Raw genomic sequence first — 16,316 nt, 5'->3', positions numbered from 1 at the left:
GAGGTGAGTTTTCCTCCAGTAGGAACGGGTCTAAGGCACCAAGGCCAACCCGTTATGTAAGTTAGTATGTTTCAGATTAAGATCTGATGCCAGGCGGGGCCCGATGTAGGTTTATATGTTTTCCGGATTTCGATCCGATGCCGGGACGGTACCCGAAGGATGTTAGTATGCTTTATGTCTTTGTGATTCTTGCATTTGGATGTATTTGTATGTTTTCGGACTACGGTACGATGCCGGGGTGGTTCCCGAGGAATGTTTGTATGTTTCTGGATTTCGGTCCGATGTCGGGTGGGGCCCGAGGAATGTTTATATGTCTATAGTTAAGTGGTTATGCTCATGTTATGTGTATTAGTAGTTATGCTCATATGTATGCCGAGTTGTGCTCGATGCCGGGCGGGGCCCGATGCCAGATGCGGTCTGATGTCGGGCGGGGCCCGAGGCCGGACAAGCCGATGTCGGGCAGTGCCCGATGTAGTAGGGTGGGGCCCAATATATGTTATATGTGATTATGCATATGGTATGTGGTAGTTTGGGGAGACTCACTAAGCTTCGTGCTTAAATTTTTCAGTTTTGGTTTAGGTATTTCCGCTAGTAAGAGGAAGAGCTCGGGATGACTGCATGGCACACACCATAGGGTTTTAGACTGGGAGGATTCTGATAGGTCACAACTTAGTGGTTTGGGCTAGGCGACTATTTGTGTAGGTCTTAATTGGGTCTTGGTCTTGTAATGCGTGTTTTGGTGATTGTTTGCAGCTGTAAAGGTGTTCACGGCCGTGAACGGGTGTACAACCGTGAACACGTGTTCGGTCATGAACCCTGTTCACGGCCAGTCTGTTCCTATAAATAGTGTCAGAGTCTGTCAGAGTGAGGTGACGTATCTAAGTGTGTTTACGGTCAATGTATGTGTGCTCAAGGTGTACCAGACGTTTAAGCTAATAAACATGTGCATTGCTTGATAAATCTCCTTCTCTACTCCATTCTTGTTCATATTGATTGATTATTGTTTTGATCACTGGTTTGGTTCCTAGAATTGGGACTTACAATTGGTATCAAAGCCAATCCGGTGTCAAGCTTGTAAGGAGTGTTTACGGCTAGAAGTTTTTCTTCATTTTCTTGGTTGAATCGAATTTATTTACTAGATTTGTGCATTCGTTCGAGATTTCAAGGCAAAGGAATCCAAATCTGCTTGAAAACTGATGTTCTAAGTGTTCACGACTTCAACCTGTTGAAGTGTGTACGGCCGTTATCTAGTATATGGTTGTGAACCATTCAAAGTTATTGACCGTAAACTGCATTTTGACCGTGATCCATCCTTTGACCGTAAAACATTCATCTTCAAGTGTACGGCCGTGAACTGCCTCGTGTACGGCCGTGAAGAGTGTACGACTGTGATCTCTATACGGCCGTGAACCCCCTTATTGGTCATTTGAACATTTTCAGTTTAGTACTTTCCTTGTTAGTTTGTTTGTTTAATCAAATTAAAAAAACAAAAACAATGGAATCTCAAAACACCATCATTCATCAAGAACTTGACTCCATTATGGGAAGAACTACACGCATTCCAAGATTGTTATCTGCTGAGGGATTCCCAGGATGCGAATACCGAATGGAGAAATACATAAAAATGAAAGACTTCAAAATCGGTAGAAGAATCTTAAAAGGACCCGTCCAAATCACCACAACTCTAGCAAATGGAAGAATTATTGATAAGGATATTGATGACTATTCTGAAGAACATTTTGACAGAGCTGAATAGCAAGAGAAAGCACTTGCCACACTCACTATGGCTCTTTCATCAGAGATTGCTTAGGGTTTCCGAGAGTATACTTCTGCAAAAGCTCTATGGGAGGCACTAATCGAGGTTTATGAAGGCAATGAGGACATGAAACAAAGTCACCAGGATATGCTGACACAAAAGATCTTCTGTGGTTCAGTGAGCGAGATATTCACACCTTGGCTAGTCATCAAATTATCTGTAAGTCGGAGATTATGGACCCGGCCGCCAAGGAGTTCACAGGAATGGTTGCAAAGATCATTGACAAGAGGCTTTGGATAGGGGCTATAGGAAAATTAGATGTGATGCTGTTAGAGAAGCCAAGATAAGATAAGACTGAGTTCATGCTAGCCTCAAACCAAAGGGGAGATTGATAGGTCACAACTTAGTGGTTTAGGCTAGGCAACTCTTTGTCTAGGTCTTAATTTGGTCTTGGTCTTGTAATGTGTGTTTTGGTGATTGTTAGCGGTTGTAAAGGTGTTCACGGCCGTGAATGGGTGTACAACCGTGAACACGTGTTCGGCTGTGAACCCTGTTCACAACCAGTCTGTTCCTATAAATAGTGTCAGAGTCTGTCAGAGTGAGGTGACGTATCTAAGTGTGTTTACGGTCAATGTATGTGTGCTCAAGGTGTACCAGACATTTAAGATAATAAACGTGTGCATTGCTTGATAAATCTCCTTCTCTACTCCATTCTTGTTCATATTGATTGATTATTCTTTTGATCACTAGTTTGGTTCTTGGAATTGGGACTTACAGATTCACTCTGATGTTTTAACATATGCTTTTGATATATTGGCAGATGTTATGATATTTTTGAGATACATGATTTATGACTTTTATATGATGATGGATACTTATGGTTTTATTAATGAATTAAAATGAAATTTTTGGACCGTATTTTTGGGATGTTTCATGTAGTCTGGTTATTTTATAAAAACTAAATCCCTTTTAGTTTATATAAAACATATGACTTTTATAAATCATATATAATGGTTTTATCTATTACTTTTATTGTAAATTATTATTTTCATAAAATAATTATTTTCCAATTAATTATAAGAAATATATATTTATCAATGATCAAATTCTTATAAATAATATATTTTCATCAAGTTTTTGTTAGTGTGACCCTTTAGGGTCATATATTATCTAGAAAATATCATCCTATAATGATTCTTGAGCATAAAGATCTTTCAATATTCCACTTACATGACTAATTATAGATTGATATAGACAGTGGTGAACATCTAGCAACATTTCATTGTCCCTAGTAATATATGACTTTGTGCCATTCTAACAACATCCAATTCCTAGAAGCTCAAAGCTGTAATTGATGTATTAGGTAAGTTTATCAGTTGTTCCTTTGTTACTTACATCTTGTTGAAACATGAGACTTGGATTGCAATCAATCTCATTTGGTGTTCAACTTTGGGTAATATGCATTAGATGTCTAGCTCTCAACACTTAAGAGGAACAAATCCCATCTCGACTATATATGCCTCTTGTATAGTTCATACCACACCTGCCAATAGGCTTTATAACTGCATGGTCAAAGAATAGTATTTGACCATGTCAAAGTATAGTGCTCCATACACTCAAGTCCTAATATTCATCTCAAGTATTAAGGATACAAAGATAGTACCTTAGATCAAGTATAAATCATAATAGCGAATATCGATCTATGAAGTGATCCTGAAGCGGCTCATGTCCAATACTTGTTCTCTGATAAATAGCTATGAATCTTGGTTACAAATTATTCCCTACTTTCATCTTATGAGAGTCAACCAATCCAATTCATATTAGTCTTACCTCATAATTGCTCCCACAATTCTGACCAACTATGAAATTTTAGAATAATTAGATTATGCCTGGATTAAACATGTTAATATAGAACGTAACAACTATTAATGTGAAGATCATATCCCAATATATCAAGATAAGATCTCCCATTTTACCTATAGGCACACGTAAATGTTTCAAGTTTCTTCACAATATTTGATGTCGTTTTCTCACTTGACTACCAAAACACCTATTCTATTATCTACACAACAAAATATTGAAGCTAATTACTCTCTCTTAGCTTCTTGTGCTACAACATTCCTGAATTTTGACATCAAATCCAAAGTCGAGTTTCCTTTACACTTTATGCTTTAACGGTTGGTTCTCTTCTACTTGGGTTCAATCATTTACTTGCTACTACTCACAACCGAACAAAGCCTAAGCTCCATTTCTTCTTGGAAGAAACTCCTGATGGTCATATGAACGACCTTAATGTCTCCAACGTAGTATCACCGTTAGTTCCCAGAACGAGTGATCTTCTCGTATAACACAATCACAGACCGATCAAGATTACGACAAGCACAAAGTCGTCCACCAACGTATGCGTGTACAAAACAATATAAGAGGGTATTACTTGTTGGATTAGGTTTCGAAGCCCATAACTATAATCGATATGTACTTGACCCGATAGTAGCATGGTCCTTTTGGGTTGCCTTCACCATAGCAATTTGATAGGATGAGTTTTGGAGAAAGAGTTTAATTAATGATTTATTAATATATTATAAGAATAATATATTAATTGAGAAATCATATTATTTAATTAGTATTGATCAAAAATTAATTTGGAATTAATTTAGTGATCAAAAGAGACTGATTAAAAGAACAGGGACTGATTATGTAAATCAGTGATAGTTGTAGTTTGGGCTAATGGATCCTATTGATAAGGGGAGGATGAAAATCTATGGGAAGCCCATAGAGTTTTCGTCCAAGACGTGACATATGGGGTCTGTGGATTGCTTAGGGCCTAAGCAAGGGAATTATGGTTTCCAGTTGAAAACCCTAGCCACTTCATTCCCTATAAGAAACTCTGGCCGAATTCTGTAGCCTCCATCTCCCTCTCTTGTTTATCCATTGCTAAGGGGTGTTCTTGACTCCATTAGAGGTGCATCTATTGAGGCACTAAGCTCTTGAAGGTCAAGATCAAACAATCAACAAGAAAGGTATTCTTCTAAACTCTAATATGATTAGATTTCGGTTTTCATGTATGCTAGATTAGGGTTATTTCTTTGGAAAGTTAGTTTGCATGTAGAACTTGAGAAAAACCTAGATCCAAAGCAATTAAGGTTGCATGTGCACCATAGGAATGTTGTAATGCACAAAACCCATCAGTGGTATCAGAGATTAGGGTGTTTTTATGTTATATATGATGCAGTTGTAAGTTGTTCAAAGCTAAATCAAATTCGTTTTTTGGTCACTGTCTGATGAACTTGATGAGTCCAATGAGGAAATCGATGAGTCCATGCCCTGACTCGACGAGTTGGTTCGTCTGTTGGCAGATTTTTTGGATTTCAGGCCTAAATTAGATAAGGATCATTACCTTTAATTGTTTTAACTGTTTAAATTTGAATTTTCTAATATGGTAATGAATATCCTCATCTAATTAAAAGATAATGGTCAAATTTTAAGATAATGTTCTAAATTATGTGATTAGTTTAATTATTTAAAATTTAATCTAGAAGTTTTGAAAAGTTTCAAAACTTGCCCTCAAGTTTTGGAATTTAAAATTTGATTAAAAGTTTTAATTTTGAAATATGAAATTCTAAAACCCTAGCGTTTTAAAAGTTTAAAATACAACCCTTATACTATTATAATATTAAAAGATTAATATGTATATATATATATATATATATATATATATATATATATATATATATATATATATATATATAAGATGAGTTAGTCTTACCGTTAGTTGGACTCATTCACGAAGCTGGTCTATAAGGGATGTTTAAGGAAACGGCCTATAAAATGACCGCCATTGGGTATCTACTCTTACCCACCACACTCTTGACTAGTGGAGGGTCGTTAGCCGAACGGGTAGAATTGGACATTAATCCTTCATTAATAAGTATAATGAATATTATCGTAACATCCTGTTTCAGATCATCCGTGATTTAGGATTCGTGGACTGCAACCCGGGCATGAGGAAGCCTTGGGGCTGCAACGCATTGCAAGAAGCATATAGCATCTCGCCACCTTTTCATGGATATAAGGTTCATTGGAAACGGACTTATAACGACGAAGCTATGATAGTTTGAAGTTTTGGCAAGTTAGGTCCCTTATTTGAGAAAGGTGGCAGCTGAGTACGCGGGGCGTACGTGTGTTTACACTTAGTGTACTCATGTGCGTGATTTTTAAGCGGAGCCACCTAGTACGCTAGGCGTACCAGAGGGTACGCTGGGCGTACTAGGCCCATAGTGAAGACCCTAATTAAGGGAGTGTCCCTATTTAAAGGACATGATGGCCTCATTTCTGGCCACCATTCCCAGACCACAACCCTCTCAAACCCTAATTTCTCGTCCCTTGAGCTTGTGTGTCCATTTGTGAGCTATTAAGTGTTCTTGTGGTTTCTTTGGAGTGAAAAAAGAGCTTTGAAGAGGAAGGAGTGGGATTCCAGGCTTTGGATCTGAGCTTATCTGTGGTTGGATCTTCAGTTAGAGGTATAAATCTCAAAGGTTTCTCATCCTTTTTGATTTGTGCTTTATGTGGTCCATTTTAGGGTTTTTGTTACCAAAGCTTAAAGTTTTATGAGTTGTTGAAACTCCAGAGCTTAATATATGTCCCTTTGAGTGTTTTAGTGGAGTGGTTTCATAAAAATGGAGTCTTGGATGTCAAAACCACCCCATGCATGAGATATGAGCATTTTTGAGAATAGAGAGTGAGAGTTTTGGTGTTTGTGACTTCTTCAGCCATGCAAAGGCTTAAAGTCACAAACTTTATGGAGTATGAGCCTTTAGGGAGTCCAAATCTGAGATTTGAGCTAAGGTCTTAACGGATTAAGACTAAACAAGTAGGAAGCGCAAAACTGGGGCGTACGCTGAGCGTAATCCCAGTACCCACAACGTAGGGTCGAGAATCCCTGATGCATGCATGGCGAAGAAGTACACCCATCGTAGAGGGTTTGTACGCACGGCGTACATGCTGCCTTTGATTTTTAGTTGACTTTTAGGGTTTGGTCAATTTATGGAATATTAAGGTCATGGAAGGGTAAAATGGTCTTTTATCCTTCTGTGAGTTTGTAAAAGGGTTTAGTCTAGCTTCTTTGAGAGCCGTTATTAATTAAAGATAATTTCCGTATGTGTTAGGCGAAGGCTAGACCGGTGATTTGAGTTCGAGGTTATCCGATTTCTTACGAGGTGAGTCTTCTCACTATACTTACCTAGAGTGGTAATCTTTGTGTGACTAGAGGGTCTTATGTGTTTATATTGAGTATTGTGATATCCTGCATATTGTCTTTGTGATTTATGATGTGTATTATTCTGAGCTTACTGAGTTAGGACCGGAGGGTCCACCCGAGTTGTGGGACCGGAGGGTTCCACTGAGACACATTGACCGAAGGGTCTTACTTGAGTATAGCCATGAGAGGCTAATGAGATATGTGTGGTATTTTGGGGAACTCACTAAGCTTCGTGCTTACCGTGTTATGTGATATGTGTTTTAGGTCCTTCTCAGGATCGCGGGAATGCGCCGACTTGATTGTACACACACACACACACACGAGATGGAGTTATGTTTTTGAGGATCCTGGATTTTATTTAAACAATTATGATCATGTGTTTTGGATAATTTGACAATTGGGGATTTTTATTAAATGGGTTGATGAGATTTATGTGAATTTAAAATGAAAAATTTGTTCGAAAATTTACGGTGTTACAAGTTGGTATTAGAGCATTGGTTTGAGGGATTCGGATGTACCTTCGGGTGTGTCTGGACTCCAACTGAGGATTTGAGAAAAATTTTCAAAAGAAATGATTTTTCTAAAATGAGAAAGAGTTTTAAGAGAAAACGAGTTGGAGCAGTGTGTACAATCAGTCGGAGCCCGAACGGTGATTTCCCAAAATACACTTACTTATTTGTGTTATGATATATTTATTAGATATTAGTGATGCATGTTAGAGGATAGGCTAGGTATTTCATATTTTAGGGCTAGAGTTGGCTGATTTGTGATGCCTTAGCCTAGGAGTTGTTGCTATCTATTATTTTCCTTGAGTATGTGTTGAGTAAGAGTATCTAGCAGAAATCTTTTAGAGAGAGCTTTGAGTAGTAGAGTAATCTAGGAGAGATACCTAGATGTGCTTTTAAGGAATCTACTGAGAGGGTAGTTAGATGCCACGAGGGGTAGGGATGCCTGAGTCGGCGATGCCTTTTGCGTTGTGGATAGAGCGAGAGGAGTTATATGCCAGAGTGGTTTTACATGCTGGTGGAGGTTATTCGAAGCCAGAATGTTGCTTGCTTCGTGCTTTGTGGAACTCTTGGTGATGGGAGTCGACTACTAAGTGAATGTGACGATATTCAGGAGGTAGATGGTTGGCATCATCAGGAGTTCTTCAGCAGCTGATGGCAGAGAAGTGTGAGAACCTAGGAAGAGCCTAGGGACATACCTTAGTCAGATGAGTACGCTGATAGGGGAGAGTATTCACTGTAGAGCGACCATGTGTAATGGGATTGGTGATCGAAAAGGTTGAGCAGCTACTTAGGAAATTTGGGACGATCCGTGTGGAAAGTATGGGTAGATATGGCAGGTAGTATGGGCTCGTACTACTGAAAGCAGAGGACCCATACTCGAAGCAGGGAGAATCCCAAAGGTTCTAAATAGCAGGTTAAGGGGGGAGCTAACATGGTTCGAGTACCATGATTCGTAGCAGAGTGTATTTTCATCTTTACCAGTTATCCGACGATGGGTGTTCAGATTGAGAAAGGGTATGGTAAACTGTGGGGCCAGAGGACCATGTTGATTGAGCTTCGATAGAGTGTACCTTGTGAGGGAATTAATTTTAGATCCCGAGGAGTTGACTGGTGGGCTGCCACTTGGAGTCGCGGGACTGGAGGAAGAGTGGAGGTGATACGCGAAGGAGGATTGTGGTATGGGTTGAGTGATCGACCGAAGGTTGAAGATGTCACATCCTGTGACGAGAATTATGCTATTTCCGCTTCTCGTGTGGAGCGAGTGAGATAACGAGCTTCCAGTTCCAGAGTTTGGAGGTAACCCCGAGGGGTAGCACATATAGTTGCGATATTTTCACCAGAGTAATTGTGGTATGTTTGTTGTGAGGTATTTCTTATACCGTGAAAGAGTTATTAGTGGGGAGTGAGATGGATGAGGACAAGGAGATGCCTTAGTCGAGTTAGGCAGACTTTTTAGCACCAGTTTCAGGTGATCAAGAGGAGTATACTGGGGTGGCGGACCTCGTTGTCCACAATGTGTATCGACTGTGAGAGTGAAGTCTCTGTTTTTATGATGATCCACGCGATGGAGTGTTGGTCGAGGGGTCGGAGACGCGGTGTGTGATAGTGGATTACTTCCGGATTAAGAGTCGTGACTAGTTCAATACAGTTGGGGTATCCGGCGGTGTGTCGGTATGAGATTTCGGGATAACTAGAGGCAGTCACGTTGGGAGGGTTCCGAGGATTACATCTGACATTCGGGATATTTGGAGTTGCTTGGTCTCTATCGGGAAGATCATCGGGTGTTACGTTGTACAATTCCAAGCTTCAAATGTGATGTACCTGGTGAAACAGTCTATGGCCTAGGCTGTTGGTATGCCAATTGGTGATGGTTCAAACCCTGAGTGGGGGAGAACTGGTTATTCTATTGAGAGGATCATCCATCTGTTCAAGGGCAGTTAGAGAACTGGTTATAGAGATCTGCGGTGCAGACACATGAAGACTTGGGATATTGATGGATGAGGCAAGGTGCAGAACGGGATGATGCATGTTATACGTGTTCAGGAAAGGATGAGTGTATCCACAATGAGTAGCCATTAGTAAGAGACTTTATTGTTGTTAGGAACCCGTCGAGTTGTAGTGGTTGAGTTCGAGGCGGCTGGCTCGTTGAGGACCAGTTTCGACTGTTGAGACTTTCTAGATCGATGTATGGGTTGTTATATGCACTCCAGGAAGGGCAAAAGTTGTTTGGCAAGCAACTTCAGAGTCGGTATGAGTATTCTCGCATGGGTTTTGAGCAGAAGAGGATGGGTTTCAGATTGTCATCAACGTGTTCTTGGTCATTGATGATTCCCTGTGTTTCAAGTTGTGACTTGGAGTATTTCGAGGTTGCGAGTTGTGCGAGTGGAAGTGTTGGTGCATGGAAATGCTCCACAAATAATGAGTGTTTATTAGGTTGTATTTTCCCTTATTGTATTTTAGGTGTATTTACTCTCCCTCATATATAAAGGGAGAGTTGGTCATTTCTTACTTTAGCTAGCTCACTTTTTCTTAGATTAGAAATGCACTTCTCAGCATGTAATCTCTAGAGAGAGAAAGTTGGTGGGTTCTCCCACCCAGGGAGAGTTTCTCTCCCACCATGTTCTTCATGAATATTATTATTATTCTCTCTTGTTCTTAGTCTTCTTCAACGAACTCATAATATGTTCTTCGTGTTCATACTTACAAAAACACGATTAATCTCGAGATATCTTACTTCCGCATTCACCGTTCGTATAAAAATGGGTCTCTTCAATTGGTATCAGAGTCGTACCTTGAAGATCTCACGATTAGTTCAAGGGAACGACTCCCGTTCGGTGATTATCTTGTGATTTTTCCGTGTTTCTGCAAGAAAAATTTTCGGGTTTCAAACCGAAATTTTTTTTATGATCTTCGTTCTTAGTTCTATTTTCTGGGTGATTCTTACTTAATAAAATAAGTTGTTGTTGCTGCTGCTCGTTCTATTTGTTGCTGGAAAAAGATGTTCTTAAAAGTTATTATTTTTTTGCTGTTGAAGAAATGAAGAAAAATGGAGAAGAAATTAATTTTTATGGTCTCCAAATTGTTGAAGAATTTGCTCCAGGAGCTCTTTTTCTTGGATGAGAAGACATAAAAATTATGGGCTTATTCTTCTTGAAGATAGTGGAGAAAAGCACTTTATTTTGAAGATTTTTTTTTCTTCCCAGCAACTTTCATCATCTTGAGGTATGAAACATCTATTCTTCACACTTTAGTTGCTGTAAATCTTTAATTTGAAGTGTTTGGACGTAAGTTGTTGTTTGCATCAAGCACTTTGTCCTTGTTACTCTTTTGCGTAAAGAGTACTCCACTCACTTTTGCCTTCCCAAGTAAAAACCATGTGACTATGACAAATCACATCACCTTTTGTCCCTAAAAACCTCCTGCCCACTCTTCTTTTTGCCTTCCCAAGACCCACTTTTGACTTAGAATGCTTTATAAAAAGACTCCCTCATTAAAATATGAATAAATGGCCTTTGCGGTTCCATTTTTCATGGAAAAAATAGCATTTTTCGTCATCTGTTCAGCCCTTCTCAGCCCCCCGGACCGCAGCCAAAAACTGCCATCCGGAGTCCCCTTAGAAGCCTACCCGCAGCCCCCTCCTAGCCTTGATCCGAGGTCCTCTCAGGTCCTATCCGCAGTCTCGGTCAGCAGCTTAAGACAGCAGCCTTCCCTTATTGCCTTCGGACCGAAGTCCTTCAGCCCAATCGCAATTTCGGATCTCTGCTGGCTCAGACCGCAGCGTCGGACCGCAAGCTTCTTTCTCGGTTCGGACTGCAGGTGCTCCACTGCAGTCTCGCACCGCAGCCGCTTGCCTTCCTTTGCACCGTATCGCAACTACCGAAGTCTACTTCAGCTCCATCCGCACCCATTCCGACCCGTAGCCATCCGACCGCAACTCCACCTCCGCCTTCCCCTCTGATCCGCAATCACCTCCCACCGCAACCACCGTCCCAGCAGACTTCGGATCTCCGGCCTTCCCCCTCTCCTTAATCCCTTCCATTCTTCCTTCTTCCTCCACCCCTCCCTCCTTTTTTTTCCTCCCCTCTCATCAGCCCCCCTCCCCCTTTTTTTAACCCTCTTTTTTTTAACTTCATTTTTTTATTATTCAGCCATTTTTTTTACGACAATTTTTTTAACACCAATTTATTTTTAACGCCAATTATTTTTCATTCAGCTATTTTTTTAACACCAATTTTTTTTATTTAGCCAAATTTTTTTTATTAAAACAAATTATTTTTTTACACCAATTATTTTTTTTAATGCCAATTTTTGCCACAACCGAACCTTGGATTGTCACATTGGTTCAATTCATACCGGTTATTATTGGAAGAATACTCCTACTGCAGTCGGACTTCATATTATTTTTGTGATGCTTGCACCGCAACGACGATTGATCAACAAAGTTGTTTCGCATTCTTCACTTTATGAGATTTTATGACTTGTCGCTCTTGATTTTTGGTTGACGAATCATGTATCTCGAGCATGTGGACTTTATTCTCTATTGAAGACCACTTCAAGTGTTCCGGCACCGCAGTTTGGATATTTAGATATATTTTTTGCACAACAAATTATTCTCAGCACAGCTTCAGCAACTATGTCACCCGCCTCCTCATGATCGCAAGAGTATCTCTTTTACTCTTTCTCGTTTCTTATCGAGACCCTTCATACTTCTACGGAGAGCTTCTCTATTATCTCTTGGTATCCGACACTCTCCATCCGATGATTTGTTTATTTTTGATATCCGGTCATTGGTTATCAAAAATAGGGAGATAATATCATCCGGATTTGGTTATTATGATTGTTTGAGTTTGGATTTTGAAGACTTCTGAAGACGATTATTTATTTAGTGATGCGATGTGGCACTTATTTTTGGTCTTTACGGATCAAATTTTTGGCATTACTCGATGTTTTCCGATTCAGATTATTTATTATTCGGACTCTACCACAGGATGATTTTGTGTTCGCATCCGGTTACAATCTTATGGTTTCACGAGTTTGGATTTGTGATATGTTGAAGACGAAGATTATTTTGGCAATGTGACGTGGCACTTATTTTTGGTCCTTGGATCAAATTTTCGGCATTGCTAGACCATGTTTTTGGACTCATATTATTTTTATCCGGACTTCATTTTATGGATGCTTCACATTTTTAGCAGGTTATTCTTTGAAGAATTTCGGTGTATTATGATTCGAGAACTCGAGATGTTTTTCAGACTTTTTGAAGCCGAAGTGTTTCTTTTATTGGATCTTCTATTTGCTCATGGTGACCTCCTTCTTCGGGTGATTATGACTGGTTTGAAGATTTGGATCTTATTTTTTCTGCTTCATTGGTTGTGCTTTGAAGCTGAAGACCTTCATTGTTAGAGATTCATGGCCAGTTTCAGACTTCACCGACACTTCAGAGTTTTAGAGACATTTCAGCATTTGATTTCATTTTATTACCACACTTGCTAGTCGGATTACTGTATTATAGCCTTGTATCACTTATTGTATCTCTCATCATTTGTAAGCATTTAGGGACAGAATGTTGGTGCATGGATATGCTCCACAAATAATGAGTGTTTATTAGGTTGTATTTTCCCTTATTGTATTTTAGGTGTATTTACTCTCCCTCATAAATAAAGGGAGAGTTGGTCATTTCTTACTTTATCTAGCTCACTTTTTCTTAGATTAGAAATGCACTTCTCAGCATGTAATCTCTAGAGAGAGAAAGTTGGTGGGTTCTCCCACCCAGGGAGAGTTTCTCTCCCACCATGTTCTTCATGAATATTATTATTATTCTCTCTTGTTCTTAGTCTTCTTCAACGAACTCATAATATGTTCTTCGTGTTCATATTTACAAAAACATGGTTAATCTCGAGATATCTTATTTCCGCATTCACCGTTCGTATAAAAATGGGTTTCTTCAATTGGTATCAGAGCCGTACCTTGAAGATCTCACGATTAGTTCAAGGGAACGACTCCCGTTCGGTGATTATCTTGTGATTTTTCCGTGTTTCTGCAAGAAAAATTTTCGGGTTTCAAACCGGAATTTTTTTTATGAAGTTCGTTCTTAGTTCTATTTTCTGGGTGATTCTTACTTAATAAAATAAATTGTTGCTGCTGCTGCTCGTTCTATTTGTTGCTGGAAAAAGATGTTCTTAAAAGTTATTATTTTTTTGCTGTTGAAGAAATGAAGAAAAATGGAGAAGAAATTAATTTTTATGGTCTCCAAATTGTTGAAGAATTTGCTCCAGGAGCTCTTTTTCTTGGATGAGAAGACATAAAAATTATGGGCTTATTCTTCTTGAAGATAGTGGAGAAAAGCACTTTATTTTGAAGATTTTTTTTTCTTCCCAGCAACTTTCATCATCTTGAGGTATGAAACATCTATTCTTCACACTTTCGTTGCTGTAAATCTTTAATTTGAAGTGTTTGGACGTAAGTTGTTGTTTGCATCAAGCACTTTGTCCTTGTTACTCTTTTGCGTAAAGAGTACTCCACTCACTTTTGCCTTCCCAAGTAAAAACCATGTGACTATGACAAATCACATCACCTTTTGTCCCTAAAAACCTCCTGCACACTCTTCTTTTTGCCTTCCCAAGACCCACTTTTGACTTAGAATGCTTTATAAAAAGATTCCCTCATTAAAATATGAATAAATGGCCTTTGCGGTACCATTTTTCATGGAAAAAATAGCATTTTTCGTCATCTGTTCAGCCCTTCTCAGCCCCCCGGACCGCAGCCAAAAACTGCCATCCGGAGTCCCCTTAGAAGCCTACCCGCAACCCCCTCTTAGCCTTGATCTGAGGTCCTCTCAGGTCCTATCCGCAGTCTCGGTCAGCAGCTTAAGACAACAGCCTTCCCTTATTGCCTTCGGACCGAAGTCCTTCAGCCCAATCGCAATTTCGGATCTCTGCTGGCTCGGACCGCAGCGTCGGACCGCAAGCTTCTTTCTCGGTTCGGACCGCAGGTGCTCCATTGGAGTCTCGCACCGCAGCCGCTTGCCTTCCTTGGCACCGCATCGCAACTACCGAAATCTACTTCAGCTCCATCCGCACTCATTCCGACCCGTAGCCATCCGACCGCAACTCCACCTCCGCCTTCCCCTCTGATCCGCAATCACCTCCCACCGCAACCACCCTCCCAGCAGACTTCGGATCTCCGGCCTTCCCCCTCTCCTTCATCCCTTCCATTCTTCCTTCTTCCTCCACCCCTCACTCCTTTTTTTTTCCTCCCCTCTCATCAGCCCCCCTCCCCCTTTTTTTTAACCCTCTTTTTTTTTAACTTCATTATTTTATTATTCAGCCATTTTTTTACGACAATTTTTTTTAACACCAATTTTTTTTAACGCCAATTATTTTTCATTCAGCTATTTTTTTAACACCAATTTTTTTTATTTCGCCAAATTTTTTTTATTAAAACAAATTATTTTTTTACACCAATTATTTTTTTTAATACCAATTTTTGCCACAACCGAACCTTGGATTGTCCTGGTTCAATTCATGCCGGTTATTATTGGAAGAATACTCCTACTGCAGTTGGACTTCATATTATTTTTGTGATGCTTGCACCGCAACGACGATTGATCAACAAAGTTGTTTCGCATTCATCACTTTATGATATTTTATGATTTGTCGCTCTTGATTTTTGGTTGACGAATCATGTATCTTGAGCATGTGGACTTTCTTCTCTATTGAAGACCACTTCAAGTGTTCCGGCACCACATTTTGGATATTTAGATATATTTTTTGCACAACAGATTATTCTCAACACAGCTTCAGCAACTATGTCACCCGCCTCCTCATGACCGCAAGAGTATCTCTTTTACTCTTTCTCGTTTCTTATCGAGACCCTTCATACATCTAGGGAGAGCTTCTCTATTATCTCTTGGTATCCGACACTCTCCATCCGATGATTTGTTGATTTTTGATATCCGGTCATTGGTTATCAAAAATAGGGAGATAATATCATCCGGATTTCGTTATTATGATTGTTTGAGTTTGGATTTTGAAGACTTCTGAAGACGATTATTTATTTAGTGATGCGATGTGGCACTTATTTTTGGTCTTTACGGATCAAATTTTTGGCATTACTCGATGTTTTCCGATTCAGATTATTTATTATTCGGACTCTACCACAGGATGATTTTGTGTTCGCATCCGGTTACAATCTTATGGTTTCACGAGTTTGGATTTGTGATATGTTGAAGACGAAGATTATTTTGGCAATGTGACGTGGCACTTATTTTTGGTCCTTGGATCAAATTTTCGGCATTGCTAGACCATGTTTTTGGACTCATATTATTTTTATCCGGACTTCATTTTATGGATGCTTCACATTTTTAGCAGGTTATTCTTTGAAGAATTTCGGTGTATTATGATTCGAGAACTCTCGATGTTTTTCAGACTTTTTGAAGCCGAAGTGTTTCTTTTATTGGATCTTCTACTTGCTCATGGTGACCTCCTTCTTCGGGTGATTATGACTGGTTTGAAGATTTGGATCTTATTTTTTCTGCTTCATTGGTTGTGCTTTGAAGCCGAAGTCCTTCATTGTTAGAGATTCACGGCCAGTTTCAGACTTCATCGACACTTCAGAGTTTTAGAGACATTTCAGCATTTGATTTCATTTTATTACCACACTTGCTAGTCGGATTACTGTATTATAGCCTTGTATCACTTATTGTATCTCTCATCATTTGTAAGCATTTAGGGAGAGAATGTTGGTGCATGGAAATGCTCCACAAATAATGACTGTTTATTAGGTTGTATTTTCC

The sequence above is a fragment of the Lactuca virosa genome, chromosome 8 (assembly GCF_052849685.1).
Source record: "Lactuca virosa cultivar CGN04683 chromosome 8, Lactuca_virosa_CGN04683_v6, whole genome shotgun sequence".
NCBI classification, from domain to species: Eukaryota; Viridiplantae; Streptophyta; class Magnoliopsida; order Asterales; family Asteraceae; genus Lactuca; species Lactuca virosa.
The sequence above is the reverse complement of the archived record's forward strand: the minus strand, read 5'-3'. Positions refer to the sequence as shown.